The sequence below is a fragment of the Schistocerca cancellata genome, chromosome 9 (assembly GCF_023864275.1).
Source record: "Schistocerca cancellata isolate TAMUIC-IGC-003103 chromosome 9, iqSchCanc2.1, whole genome shotgun sequence".
Classification (NCBI taxonomy): domain Eukaryota; kingdom Metazoa; phylum Arthropoda; class Insecta; order Orthoptera; family Acrididae; genus Schistocerca; species Schistocerca cancellata.
Genome location: NC_064634.1, coordinates 321,245,377 through 321,261,552, shown reverse-complemented (window position 1 = coordinate 321,261,552; position 16,176 = coordinate 321,245,377).

Here is a 16,176-nt window from a genome sequence, read left to right as displayed (position 1 = left end):
ATCTGAACGCTTTTGTCGATCTTAACGATCGACATTTCATATAGAAGCGCATCATTAAAGTGACAAACGTTGTAGATATCAATTCTGTAACTTTATTTGTTTAAAAGATATAGTAAATTTAAATTATCCGTATTTTCAGTATAGCATCAGATCATCATTTCCTTCACACTAAACACATTGAACGATGACAGCATGACACCTTATTGATCCATTAGCTAATAGAATATTTGGTGTAAAGTTTATTACATAATACCTGTTTTTTTCTTTGCTTATTTATCAGAAAGCACAATTGTGCAAGACTACTGGCCGTGACGTTCGAAGTTAAGAAGGAAATTGCATTGGTTTTGTGTGAAAGAATTTAACGTTTATTATGTAATTGATATTATTGTTACTTTATTTAGAACGTGAAAGTGGTCAAGCTTCGATTATTTAAATATGTTAAAATGTAAAATAATGTAGAATAAGCTGTAGACAATCAGATGGACGGCTTCAGGAAAGGGAACTGCCCTAGACAGTTGAGCGAAGATGTTCGCCGCGCGGGAAAAGCGGGCGGGGGCGGGCAGACACAGTGCTGATGCAGACGCGAAAGCGGGCAGTTCAGTTGTGGTCGAGACATCAAAGGGTACAGTTCGGATTGAGACGCGAAAGCGGACAGTCGTTCTTTAGGCACCTAGGAAGTGAAGCGACTTAGAAAATTTCATGTTTTGTGGTATCGCGGGACTTAGTCTCTGAGCGGTGACCAGCCGCGCGCTTGGTACGAATTCTTAACATTTTGCGTAGTTAACGAGGTGGAGTGTTGTACTTTCAATTCACGATGAGATTGTGAATGATCGAACTGTGACAAATGGATATGCGCTAGAGTGTAATAGTAATTCTAAATACGACCACTTTCATTATTAGTTTGCTTTCTGAATAAACTTTAGTCTAACCAAATCGCAACTGTGTGATCTACATCATTTATGGGTCGTTAATTTAGTTCCCGATGTTATTATGACTGTTATTATATGCTATGTTAACTTTGTATGTCGCAAACTTGCCATCAGCCACACAATTTAACCAAAGGGTCACAAGTGTCTAATTAGGGCATGTAATGCGACACGTGCAGTTCAACCCCTAGGCGAGTTTGAGCCAAGACATTTCGACGAAGAGGAACTGCATGTGAGCCCGAACATCTATGGGATGTTAGCTCGCAATATGAAGCTGGAGTGCTAAGTGCACTATCGCTACGCATTTACGCTGAAGTACAAATTCCAGACAGTTCTATCCTCTCTCCCGATCATTATTGCCAACAAACAATAACGTAGCTTCCAAAGAGTGTGTTCAGTATCTGGTGTTCTCTTCCGTTCTCTTTAGTGTAAAACATTGTTCAGAGATACAACCGAATTTTAGCGAACGCTGGGGAATTTTCTGCGAATGGACACTCGCTTGAGGTCGTTTCCTTTCGATTTAAAGGAGACTTTAGAGTCGCCAGTGTTCATAGTTTAAAAAAGATTATTTTCCTTCAGAATCATTCACAATTTCAATACGGAATTACCTGTTCCGACATGTCATAGGTCATCTTCAGACCATAAGAGAAATGTGATTTCCTCAGTGGTGAGCTTGAACCACAGCACTAGTCTCGTGATCTCAAAATGGCCGGTAACTTCTTACAGAAACTGCGTGTGATTTTCCCGGAAAATAAGATATTTTCAAAACAAGAACAGGCTTCGTCGCTAGCCCTGTTGTGTCTCTAAATCAAATAACGCATGCGAGGGTCGGCAACTGGTCCTGAAGCACAGCTGCATAATTTTTCACTGAATTAAGAGCTACAGCTCTCTGTTGAATTCTGAAAAGCACTGCTCGCCCTTTTTTTTCTCAGCCACCCTCGCACTTTTCTTGAGTCATTGGCAACGCGTATCTTCATGCGGCAGAAATACGCGTTCTTGCTGCGGAATATTATCGTGAGATATTCCGCTCACCGCCGGGAGGGCGAAGAATTTTGCGCGAGGAATTCTGGCCGATGCCGAGGGGTTCACGCTGGCTGGCACCGCAGCAGAAGTGCTCCCCCAGTCTTCCCCAGCTCTAGGATTAAAGCCTTCCCCCTCCCCCCGGTCACCTCTGCCCCCTCATAGCATTTCTCAGTGGGAGGGCGGCTTTGTAGGGGAATCGAAGTGGCAGCAGTCACGGACGGCAGCTTAGCGGCACGAGTGCGACGCGAAAGCTCCTCCAACAAGTTCCTCTGGCGCCGCCCAAACTGAGAGACCTCTCGAGGGATTTACTGCGAAGGAACAGTGAAGGACCACGCGCCACTCCAGAGAGCAGCTTGCCTTGAGCATACTTTGCCACTCCTAAACTTAAAATGTGTGTGGATGCCCCAAGACCCCACACTCCCCCCCCCCCCCCCCCCCCGGTCTATGATTTATTGTCACTAATAACGTACAGCATAATGGAAAAGAAAATTTAGGGTTTGTTAGATGACGTTCAGTTTAGCTTCCGGGAAGGTAAGAGCACCAGAGGGTCGCTTATTACGTTGCGTTTGATAATCGAAAAAAGAAACAAAAAAAAACAAGACACGGTCGTAAGGATTTTTCGCTTAAGACTGACATTCTAGGGCGACACCTCGAGCTGCATAGGAACGAGGAGGGGGGGGGGGGGGGTTAAAGCGGCCACTTTAAGAGAAATGCCTCCTGGTAGCGATGCACGTACATGACGCGACAACTAAAATGTAAGCGGAACAGACACTGCCGGGGGATCACTTAGCAAGATGATGATGTTGTTGTTGTGGTCTTCAGTCCTGAGACTGGTTTGATGCAGCTCTCCATGCTACTCTATCCTGTGCTAGCTTCATCATCTCCCAGTACCTACTGCAACCTACATCCTTCTGAATCTGCTTAGTGTATTCAACTCTTGGTCTCCCTCTACGATTTTTACCCTACACGCTACCCTCCAATACTAAATTGGTGATCCCTGGATGCCTCAGAACATGTCCTACCAACCGATTCCTTCTCCTATTCAAGTTGTGCCACAAACTCCTCTTCTCCCCAATTCTATCGAATACCTCCTCATTAGTTCTGTGATCTACCCATCTAATCTTCAGCATTCTTCTGTAGCACCACATTTCGAAAGCTTCTATTGTCTTCTTGTCCAAACTATTTATCGTCCATATTTCACTTCCATACATGGCTACACTCCATACTAATTCTTTCAGAAACGACTTCCTGACACTTAAATCTATACTCGATGTTAACAAATTTCTCTTCTTCAGAAATGCTTTCCTTTCCATTGCCAGTCTACATTTTATATCGTCTCTATTTCGACTATAATCAGTTATTTTGCTCCCCAATTAGCAAAACTCGTTTACTACTTTAAGTGTCTCATTTCCTAGTCTAATTCCCTCAGCATCACCTGACTTAATTCGACTACATTCCATTATCCTCTTTTTGCTTGAACACGTGAGGCAATACTGACCCTACGACTTATCTTAGAAGAGAGATTAAGGAAAGGCAAATCTACGTTTATAGCATTTGTAGACTTAGAGAAAGCTTTTGACAATGTTGACTGGAATACTCTCTTTCAAAATTCTAAAGGTAGTAGGGGTAAAATACAGGGAGCGAAAGGCTATTTATAATTTGTACAGAAACCAGATGGCAGTTTTAAGAAAGCAGTGAAAGGGAAGCAGTGGTTAGGAAGGGGGTGAGACAGGGTTGTAGCCTCTCCCCGATGTTATTCAATCTGTATATTCAGCAAGCAGTAATGAAAACAAAATAAAAATTCGGAGTAGGAATTAAAATCCATGGAGAAGAAATAAAAACTTTGAGGTTTGCCGGTGACATTGTAATTCTGTCAAAGACAGCAAAGGACCTGGCAGAGCAGCTGAACGGAATGGACAGTGTCTTGAAAGGAAAATATAAGATTATCGAAGATATGGGCTGCAAATGGGAAAATCCGTTAAGCGACTTTAACAAAGGGCAGATTATTATCACGCAAAGCCTGCGAACGAGTATCTCGAAAACGGCGAAGCTGGTCGAATGTTCACGTACTACAGTCGTGAGTATCTACGGAAAGAGGTAGAAAGACAGTGAAACTACCGTTAGGCGCTTCATGGTTGGGCGTCCACGACTCTTCACAGAACACGGGGTCGGAGGTTTGTCTGCACTGCAAAGTGGGATAGGTGGTGGTCTGTGGCACCTCTGCCGGAGGAGCACAAAGCGGGTGCACGCACAAGTGTTTCGGAGTGCTCCTTTCATCGAGCGTTGTTGAACGTGGTGCACCGCAGCCGAATACCCCTACGTTTTCACAAGTTGACCCAACGACATCGTCAATTGCGATTGCAGTGGGGATTCGATCGTCGATTAATGGAAACGTGTCGGCTCTTCGTGTGAGTCAAATTTTTGCTACACTAGCTCGCAGCTCGTCTCCAGAGACGCTGTCATCTAGGTGAATGGCGGCCGAATCGTGCAGCGTGCCACGGACGCAGTCTGGTAGCAGCAATATTCTAAATCCGAATATTTGTAGTCACATTTACATGTTGAATAAAGTGTGTGCACGCCTAGTAACTAATTTACGTTTTTTTTTTCATATAGTTCAATAATTGTCACCCTCTAAGTTGCCGAAATGAGTTTACACTTTGCAGTAGAGAGCGGTTTGTTTTGAAGCTACATGGAAGAGTAGAGCTGTTTTCCGGGACTGGACTCGGTCCCAGAACTTCTCTTTTCGCGGACTCTTACGCATCGAGCTGTCGAAATACGACTTGCGAGCCACACTCACAGCTTCGTCTCCACCACTGCCTCTCTCCTACTTCCCGACTTTCCACACTTACGAAAGTTTAGCTGGGCTAGCACTCATTAAAGGAAAACACGTTGCACAGAAATAACTTACCCGCAGGCGAAGCTGTTGTTTCCAGAATCATTTTCCTCTGTACCGCACATACAGGACAATTTCTGTGAACTTGGTATCCCGCCAGAAGCAGAGCGAGCACTCTGGCAGACCGCTTCCTGGATCGGTTGGCGGGCTCTTTCCCGCGCCCGGAAGGCGGTAATTAATAATTAGGAGGCGCTGCGCGGGCCACCCACAGAGGGATTAAAGCGTGCGGTCGATGGCGGCCGAGCTGCAGGCAGTGGCAGCGGCAGAACCTCAGTCCAGAGATCTGGTTTCATATGCTGACAGGTGCAGCCAGTGACAGTGAGATACGCTGCTGCACATTAGAACTGCAACGGGGGAAACGATATCAAGTAAGGAAATTTTACCTATTGTGCGTATTGTATAGTACGAAAATCGTAAGAGTAAACGTATAGATGACTCGAGAGCATTAAGGGTATGAAATTTAGTACATCCTGGGTGTTCGGAAATTCGCGTTACATCTTCTAGGACTTTCAGAGCGGAGTGAGTACGTAATACTTTGAATAACAAACCGTCTCGGAAAATGTACCGTTTCCGTGCTACTGCCGTTTGAAAGCGTATTTGCTACGTAGCTTTGCAACAGGGTGGTCTGCGGGGGGGATGCTTACGTCGGATCGGCTGGTGTCGTTTGACGTCTGTCCTACCTCTCTGTTACAGAAACATGGTTCAGTACACGTTTGCAGAATACACGAACATGATCTGTGTGGAGCAGCTGTTCGTTGCCTTTATCAAGATCGTTATGCACAACGTCTGAGTCCATCGTACAGACTTTTCGCCACAAATACGCAACGGCTTCGACATACGCTATCACGGCAGTAGGCTTGACTGAGGTGCGCCAAGGAGATGCTGCACACCCGAATCGGATGAGCCCGTATGCATCACATCGAAAGGAACCGCTCAGCAGCAGTTGGACGTGCAATGGATGTTGCTTCCATCGCCGTCTGGCATGTTGTGGATGGTCAACAACTACGTCCGTACTGCCTCCAGCACTCCATACCACATGTAACACAGACACGTGAATGGGGTTCCAACGAGGTGAGAGAGGCAGGAGAGACGTCAAATGACGTCACCCAGTCCGACGTAAGTTCTCCCTACCATGACTATTTTGTTGCAAACGTGTCTAGCAAACATATTTTCAAACGGCTGTAGCACTGTACGTTTGTGAACATGCATTCCTCTTCAAAGTGTACTCGCTTCCCTCCACAAGTCCTAGGAGTTTGTAACAGAAACTTGCGAACGCCCTGTAGATCTGTCACCTCTCTGAACAGCCGCTTTAATACGGCAGCATATCCAGCCGAAATGAGCCTAGTTGACAGACACGGTTACGTCATTCCAAGCTGGTTTTGTTCTATGCTGCCGGCCGCGATGACCGAGCGGTTCTAGGCGCTGCAGTCCGTAACTGTGCTGCTGCTACGGTCGCAGGTTCGAATCCTGCCCCCGGCATGGATGTGTGTGATGTCCTTAGGTTAGTTGGGTTTAAATAGTTCTAGGGGACTGATGACCGCAGATGTTAAGTCCCATAGTGCTCAGAGCCATTTGAACCATTTGTTTTGTGCTAAAGGTTAACAGTCGTTGTGGCTGGTGAGTGATGCCGTGCGGTGGCCATATGGTTTCATTAGGTGACAGATCTGGAGAACGTGCTGACAGTCGGAACCGGCTCTGTATCGAGTTAGGGCGGGACAACACGGGCAGCATGCTGTCTTACGTTATCTTGTTATGGGGAACTTGAAGACAGGTCACAACCACCAATCGTAGCACGTCAGAAATGTATTACGTGCTCCAAAGTATTCGGATGTTTATTTCACATAGGATTAATCAATCAATACCAAGCCAAAAAAATGTCTGTGCACGTTGTAAAAATAAGCGATTGGTTCCCTAACAGTAATCAGCATTTAACCTTCATAAAGCAATCTCAACATACATAAAAAGTTTGTTCCGAAGAATAATGATATTCACAGATCGGCGGCGGGAGTGTGTTAAAAAAAACGGCCAACGATCGCAGTTGGGGGAGCGGATTCTGCTCTTTTTAGCATGTTTGGTTGGTTGGTTTCCGTTGCTGTATGAGTACCTAGGCAGTCACACGAAGTAAAAAGACGATAAAGCTCCGAATCGACAACGAGATATACTACTGGAGCTCTGTGGAAAGCCCTATTGAAGAAGCGAAACTTTCTGACCGCTACCGACGCATTCAAATTGCACTCATCCACGCATATTCACTTTACAGTAATTATTCAAGCAAAGATGATGAAAGGAAAGAGGTTCTTAGTATCAAGATGGAATAAAGAAGTCGTTCCAACATTTTGTTTTCCAGTTATTTTATCAGACAACAGAACAGCATCTGTGAGACATATTTATAAGATAGCAAGACATGATAATTGACAGAAATATGAAAGGGATCCGTAAGACATCTGTGTCAATATTACACAATGCATGTGCAAACTAGATATGGAAACTTCATTTCCATCCGAATTGCACGTCCCTTCCAAAGCGGATGACTACAAATCAAATACAACCACAAAATGTGGTGAATAAAACGCGGGAGCGACAAGGAACTGAGTGGAAAAAGACACTCCTTATACAGGGTGTAAGCTGTGTGATGAATGAGTTAGTAGTTGGTACATTGCGTACGCAGCTAGTACAGTAAAATTTGCGAGCCCATTTCCGGTGTAGCAACTGTCTGCTTCAGAAATTCTTCAAAAAATGGTTCAAATGGCTCTGAGCACTATGGGACTCAACATCTTAGGTCATAAGTCCCCTAGAACTTAGAACTACTTAAACCTAACTAACCTAAGGACATCACACACACCCATGCCCGAGGCAGGATTCGAACCTGCGACCGTAGCAGTCCCGCGGTTTCGGACTGCAGCGCCAGAACCGCTAGACCACCGCAGCCGGCAGGGAAATTCTTCACTTCCTCTTTGGATGAGAGAGGAAGACCATTTCGGCGTAATGGAAGTACTTTTTAGTGGTACTGCAATATCTAGGGTGAGACTGCTGGAAACTGAGTTCAGCTTGCCTAAGGCCAGAGGCATTCTGGCCGCGAAAATAAAACTCTTACCGTTGCGCGTCGTTGTGAATGACCAAATGCTTTAAAGGGAGGTCCTTAAACTGCGTACGCTGTTGCCAACTAGTTGCGTCCAGCGGGGCTCGTAATAAAATTTTATCCCGAGCAGAATTTTTTCCCGATTATCGGAAACCTGTCGCAGCTTTAACATGCCGTGATTTCAACCACACCAAACGCACTCGCAATCTTTTCCAAGCATTTTTTTTTCTCCAGCAATTTATCCACCGCCCGATTCAGTGAGCACTTGCTCCGCCGCATTGGTCTGATCAACAGTTTGTGCAGTCAGTGTAGCGTTACCTTCGAACTTTACGTTATTTTTTCCTGGGAACTCAGAGCGAAGCGCACGCACCCACCTTCACACACACACACACACACACACACACACACCACACCACACCACACCACACCACACCACACACCGACACTCACTCACACACACAAAAGCGCGTACGCTCCTGCGATTTTGCCGCATTAACCATATTCACCATTCGCAGCTTTCTTAGATGTGAAAGCAGTTTTCCGTCGGCATAATTCTGCGACAATTTTACTGGACATTACATTGACAGCTAGCGACATGTGAAGCAGTGTGTAAGGCACGACAACGTAATTTTCGGATTGGCGTCATTCTGGCCCATGGCCGGCGAACCTGATTAATTTTTCCCCAGATTTCGATAAATCATTTCGGGCGAGTATTAGGGTTCTTTTCTTAAACAAGGCTATTGCCAGTTTTGTTTCCAGTGTCTGATGCCATGAAGCCCAGCCACAAATTGGAGAGCCAACGCGTAGATAACGTTTCTGGAGCTATGCACATTGTTTGACAGAAATTCAAAAGGTAGTGTTCACGCAACAAGGAATTCTTTGCGTTGCTATATTACGTTGCGACTGCGTTTCACTTTATATCAGTAAATCTCCAAACCGTGATTGTAATAAGAATTGAACTTTCATCAACGAGGAGCGTACAATAAGTAAGGCAACACATATTGTTCTGGGCCAGTTTAGGTTGAAAAAGTGCAGAATTTGTTGTGGGATAGCGTGGCATATTCCCGCTTCAGAAACCTATAGTCTATGAAGTTCCTATTCGGTGGCGGTGCTATACGTAGTCTCCAGAGTGGCGGAGGTCTGTTCCAAACTGAGTGCTGTCATTGAGTTTGTTTTGCGGGAAAACCAGAAATTCGCAGATCTTCATAGGCGCTTGCAGAATATCTGTGGAGACCTGGCAGTTAACAAAAACACGCGAGTCGATTCGTTAGGCGAGGCGTGTGTCGTCATCACCCGCCAGGGTAGCCGAGAGCGCTAATGCGCTGATTCCTGGACTCGGGTAGGCGCGCCGGCCCGGGATCGAATCCGCTCGGCGGATTAACGATGAGGGCCGGTATGCCGGCCAGCCTGCATGTGGTTTTTAGGCGGTTTTACACATCCCGCTAGGTGAATACCTGGCTGGTCCCCAAGTTCCGCCTCAGTTAGACGACTCGCAGACATTTAAAAACGTTCGAACTGTTTCATTACTTACACTAAACGCAGACAGCTGGGGTACACTACTTCCATCCCAGGGCGTTCGGGGTGGCGGCAGGAAGGGCATCCAGCCACCCTCTGCAATTAACACTGCCGAATCCGTCATAACAAAGCCGACCCCGCGTTGTAGCGGAACAAAGGCCCGAGAAAGGAAAGGCGTTTGTCATCATCCCAACAAGATCTCGCAGACCGGTCCGATCACCCGCGTGTGTCCGGCCGCACGCAGCTACGACTCTTGAAACGTTGTAACGTGCAGGCACCCTTAATAGAGTCCGCAGCTGGTGGTCTAGTGGCTAGCGTTGCTGCCTCGGAATCACGGGGTCCCGGGTTCTATTCCCGGCCAGGTTTGGGATTTTCTCTGCCCGGGGACTGGGTGTTTGTGTTGACCTCATCATTTCATCATCACAATTCGTGACAGCGGTTAGGCTGGCCTGTGTACAAGCATTGGGCTGTGTAAAAATTGGGACTTTGTACGGGCGCAGATGACCCAGCAGTTGAGCGCCCCACAAACCAATCACCCTTAATCCAGATGATTGGCGGATCACGATCCAGCACCCAGCTGCACAACTGGACCTCTCTGTTCATAGTGCTGGCATACTCGACCGACGGTTCGCGGACTCAGATGTGTGTGCCCTCTGAGTTCCACCCACCTAAGCTCCTTCCGACTTCCATCTGTTTTGACTCAATGAAGGATGCACCCTGCGGGAAGCAGTACTTGGATTATGAAGTTATTGATGCAGCAAGACGTACGCTCCGGCGTCGACAAGTAGAGTGGTACCGTACCTGCCTACAGGCTCTCCCAGTAAAACCGAGCGAGGTGGCGCAGTGGTTAGCACACTGGACTCACATTCCGGCCATCCTGATTTAGGTTTTCTGTGATTCCCCTAAATAGCTCCAGACAAATGCCGGGATGGTTCCTTTCAAAGGGCACTGCCAGACCTTGCTGCCTGGTCTCCTCCCCCAAAACAACCCAACCCTCTCCCAGTAAGGTGGCGTAAGACCGTCTCATTGAAGGGAAATTATGTTGAAAAAATAGGGTGTTGTACCCAAAAGAGCGGGGAATAATATGGTGTATTGGGCTCCTGAAGAAAACCAACCTGAGTTCAAAAAAAGTGTAAAAGTGTTGCATTACTTATTGGACAGCTTCAAACTATGATTGAGTTAAAAAGTTAAATATTTGTGGTCAATCCTGTAAAACACAGTAAATTTAGACATGGTTTGAAATTATGTTTAAAGTTCGTTGGAAGTTGCTAAGTGCTCTCATTTTCAAATGCTGTATCAGTATAGTGTCGGTGGTGTCACTATCAAACAGTGGATAAGTACAGTCCGGCTAACATGCGCTCCGTGTTAACCAGAAGATAGTGTTTCACGCTTCTCAGTGTTTATGACGTCGCATCTCCAGGAGTATGTGTCGTACAGTGATGCGGTAGTTTCATTCAGTGGTATATGTGGATACTGCCTTAAAAATGAGCTACGAATAAATTTAGCAGTAAACGGTAGTAAATTAAAATTTCATTCCTGCAGTTTTACTGCACGAGGAGCGATAATGTAAGCAAAGAACTTTTTTCCTTCATTATTTTGTGGGGGTGATAACCAGAAAAAATTTCGAAAATGTTTGAAATAATGTGAAAGGTCATTGTAAGTCACTAAGAGCTCTCATTCTGAGATACTGTATCAATACTGCGTTGGTAATTTACGCGCCGTTAGTTAACACCGCTACGAGATATATACAGTTTCTAACTGCAGTACTTGTCTAACTGTTTTGAACCTAAGAGGCAGAAACGGATTATGAAAGCATTTTAAATTATATGAAATACTGAAAATCAATTTTTTGTTGTATCTGGAAGCCGTTAAATAGACTGCACGCAACCGGACTGTGCATCTACTGCTCGTTTAACGGTTTAGTAATCGACAGTGCTAAACGGGCAGCCTGGTTGATCGTGCACGGTCCCAGCTGTTATCCCCGTGCGCCCACTTCAGTCGAAAGTTGTATCGGTGGAGTTCACCGTTTATATCAAGAATTTTGTCGACTTGCGCCCCCTCCCTGGACATTATACGCTGCTGTTTTCGGTGGCTCTGGAGTTAAGTTGTTCGCGCGGAAACAAACCAACACGGACTGGATTACTTGAGCGCCTTGTAGACTAAAAAGTAGTCTATCCATCAATCCAGGAAGCTTCAAGTTAACTAGCGAAGTGGGTACATTCATTACCCACTAGCCCCCCCCCCCCCCCCCCCCCCCCCAGGGGGCTCGCCGCTATTTAGCGGGTTCATGCTTGGTAACCACTGCGCCACAGACTTTGCAACATCTTTTCACTTCCGCACTGTATGTCTATTCTCCTGCTATTCTTTTTCATCTTCCTTGGGCAACCTCTCTGGGATGTTTTTGGAAATTCGTTCTGAATTTTCAGTACCCGATACCAGAACAGTCTCTCCACCGTTTTTCGTTCCTTTCTTCTTTCTTCGTTGCCCTACTCGTATCCCTCCTCCGCTTCGGCGTTGAGGTTCCTCTTTTTCTTCTTCCTCCCTGTGCGCTCCTGAAGGCCGGCCCACTCGTCTGACGCGTTGCAGGTGGCTGTGTGATGCGTAATTCCCAGCCCCATGTCGACAGCGTTCGCACGTTCGCCTTGGTGCAGGCCAGGCCCATGGAGGCGTGATTGCGTGAGCTGCTACCTTCCCAAATGGCCGATTTGTCCGTCTGACAGGTGCTCAGGGTGTGCGAACTATCACCTTAGGCGGGTGCGCCCCCCCCTTTGAGGGAGACCCCAGTTGGAAGGAACGCGCCATCGGAGATGCTGGCAACCATGGGGGATTTTCTCGCAATGAGCCAATCATCTTCTTCACAGTCAACGCGTATTAAACGTAAACGGAATGAGGCTTATGATTAAGGGACCGCTGGCCGATGTGGCCGAGCGGTTCTAGGCGCTTCAGTCTGGAACCGCGCGATCGCTACGGTCGCGGGTTCGAATCCTGCCCCGGGCATGGATGTGTGTGATGTCCTTAGGTTAGTTATGTTTAAGTAGTTCTAAGTTCTAGGGGACTGATGTCCTCAGATGTTAAGTCCCATAGTGCTCAGAGCCATTTGAACCATTTGATTCAAGGACCATCCTCGCTGCACCACGGTTCCTCGTGGTTTCACGTATTGAAGGTGGTCAGTTTATTATTCAGAAAAGTGTATATGTAAATGCCGATCCTGTGAAATCCTGCTCTCGTGTAAACAATGATACTTTGCTTTTGGAGCGGACTTCTGATTCTCAAGCACAATAACTGCTTGCACCTTCGCTCCTCCTGTTCGTGTCGGGGCCCATCGAACGCTGAATCCTTCCCGTGGCGTTATTTACACTAGGCTGCTCGATGGTCTGGCCGAGGCAGAAATCCAAACATACGTCTCTGATAGGTGTCATTGCAGTCCACCGAGTGATGAAGAAGGTAGATGCTTCATTAGTGCCTACACGCACTTGTTTTTCTCACTTTTGATAGAGTGATACTTCCCTCAAAGATCAAACCAGACTATGTAGTTTACATCGTTACGACCACACTCTGATGTCCTGTCGACAGCCGGTCAAATGTGTAACATGTTGTAGGGACGCTCACGAGGGCGATTGTCCGCTTCCTTCTCCCGCTGTATCAACTGCAATGGCTGCCATGCCCTACTCTCCCGAGAGTGTCCCGTATGTCTCGATGAACGTGGCGTCTAGGAGATCCGTGTGAAGGAAAACGCGCCTTACTGTTCGCTCGAAAGTTGTTGATTAGTTGGAAACCCTGCATTCTACCATCTGCACTTACAGTACTGTTCTTGAAACGTCTCGCTCCACGGAGAACATGGCCACGCAGACATACGACCTCAAATTCAATACCGCGATTGTAAAATCGCCCAGTGATGTGCTAGCATTCCAATCTCCTCCTCCGGTTGTGCAACATGCCACCAACCTATCGCCTGACGGGGCGAAGTCACGTGCTGCACAACCGGAAAGCCGGAAATGACACAACGAATACTCCCGCGAAGACATCTTATGCCCCTCCAGCCAACAAACATTTGAGTCTTCCTCTACCAACCGGAAAGTCTCCAAGAAATCAAACAAAGGCAAACGGTCTTCGCCGATCTGAGGTCTTCTTCGATGATGTCACCGCGTGATGGCACATGTCGCCCGTGCGCATCGCCAACGGTTTTACTGCCCCGGATTCCGCACACTGACAGAAGGAGAATGCCGACGCCTCCGTAGATCTGGTGGAGCTGGATCCTCCAGCGTCTGTGCCCTGTAGCACTGAGTCTTCGAAGAGACGGTCGTGACACCGCTTCATTTTGTCCTTCCTCCCCTTTCCTCGTCATCGCTCTCCTCCAATAGAACGTTTGCGGCCTTCGAACCAATAAAGAGGACTTGCAGCTGCTCTTGGAATCGCGGCGTCCGCTTGTTCTTTGCCTCCAGCAAACAAAATTGCGTCCTCACGACCGCTTTGAGCTCTCGCATTTCTCTCCGGTCTGCTTTGACCTTCCCCCCGAGGACGGCATTCCATCTCATGGGGTCATGGGGGAGTCATCCTGCTCATCCGGGAAGTCGTTCATAGTCAAACCGTATCCTTGACTACACGGCTTCAAAATGATGCAGTGGTATCGGGTGTGCCTTCGTCATTGGCGCCGAAGATTTTCGGTATCGGCTTCTGGAACACTGCTCAATATTAACAAGCAGAGCTCTTCGCCCTGTATCAGGCCACGCAGAACATCCGGCGCCACAGGCTTTTCAATTGCATCATCTGCTCCGACTCTCACAGTGGCCTTCAGAGCCTCTGTTTGCTATACACCTTCCATACCTTAGTGCAACGGGTCCGGGAAAGCTATCACCGCTCACTCTAGATGGAGCCACTGTGGTGTTTATGTGGGTTTCTGGTCGCGTTGGTGTGACGGGGAACGAGGTTGCTGACGCTGCTGCCAAGGCTGCTGTCGTCGTACCTCAGCTCGCTAGTTCTTCCATTCCCTGCAGTGATCTCTGTGTTACCCTCTGTGAGGAGGTGGTGTCACTTTGACATCGCTATTGGTCGTCGTTTCATGGGAACAAGCTCCGGGGCATTAAACCTTTCCCAGCGGCTTTGACGACCTTCTCTCGGCCCTCAAGAGATCATTTTAGCTAGATTGCGTATTGGGCACTGTCTTTTTAGCCATGACCATTTGTTAAGTGGTGCTTCTCCACTACTTTGTGATCATTGACCTCAACCTTTGACGGTTCTCCATTTTCTGATGGAATGCCCTTTTTTTTAGCCACTTATGTTTTCATTTCTGTTTGCCCTCTGAGTTACCCGCCGCGTTACCGAACGACGCGCGGACTTCGACCGTGTTTTACTTTTTATCCGTCGCAGTAATATGGCGAAGGACATTTAATCTTTAGTTCAGGAGCCGGACGGAGTGGCCGAGCGGTTCTAGGCGCTACAGTCTGGAACCGAGCGACCGCTACGGTCGCAGGTTCGAATACTGCCTCGGACATGGATGTGTGTGATGTCCTTAGGTTAGTTAGGTTTAAGTAGTTCTAAGTCTAGGGGACTGATGACCTCAGAAGTTAAGTCCCATAGTACTCATAGTCATTTTAGTTCAGGACCTCCGTTTCTCTAAGGTGTATTTATGGGTCTTTCTCCAAGTCAGTCGTTTCAGCTGTCTTTCCTTCCGTCGATTGGGCTTAAGTATAGTCGCTTTTAACTTTTTTTCCTATTCTAAATTTGTGACATGGATGCGTATGACCCTAGTTGTCTTTGCGCCCTAAAACAAAACAAACAAAACATTACCCGATAGCAGTTGACGCTTTGCGAACCTTACTCGCTGAAGAAGGAAGCTGTAGTGGGCAAACAGTGAAACGTTAAAAGGTTGCGTCTAAGAGGGATTTGGAAATGCAGACCTCACAAGATTTACTATCGGCGAAGTTGGCGGAAAGACTTACAGCCTGTGTTCGTGACTCGTGGCAATTTCCGGCATCTGACGGTGAGAAACACGGAAGGATTCTCGTATTGGTTATTACGGAGAAGGCGCCGAAGACACTCAGCGGAAGGCCTCATTTCAGTGTTATTAACTGTCTGAGAACTTTCTCTGCCGCTCACTCGGACGTGAAAGCAGCACTCAGGCAATTGCGGGTGCGGCGCGTATCAAATGAGAACCAAATGACTTACTGATAGACCGTTTACAAAAATTGGGCAACTGTCCGCGAGTAGTTTCGGTCTCAAGTGTATGTCTTTTCTAACGTTCATCGAAGAAGAGGAAAAGCAACAAACCCCTGACTTTCGTTATCTGTCTGTTTTGCTGTAATCGTACACAAATAAAGAATACACTGCAGGATCACCCATTGCGTGGGGAGAGACGAACAATAGAATGTATTCCTAATGTTATCACCGATAACTAAGAACGTTACGACATGCTGACCACTTCAGGAGCCCTCCGGTTCCAATCTTCCGAGCTTGTCGGATGTTCGATTTCTCTTTCGGGCATGTGTACATGCTGACCACTTCAGGAGCCCTCCGGTTCCAATCTTCCGAGCTTGTCGGATGTTCGATTTCTCTTTCGGGCATGTGTGTGTGTGTGTGTGTGTGTGTGTGTGTGTGTGTGTGTGTGTTTTGCCCTTAGCGTGAGTCAGGTTAAGTTAGATTAATTAGTGTGTGAGCCTAGGGACCGATGACCCCAGCAATTCGGTCCCATAGTCCTTACCACAAATTTCTCAAATTTTCCAATCTTCCGTGTAGTTTTAGCG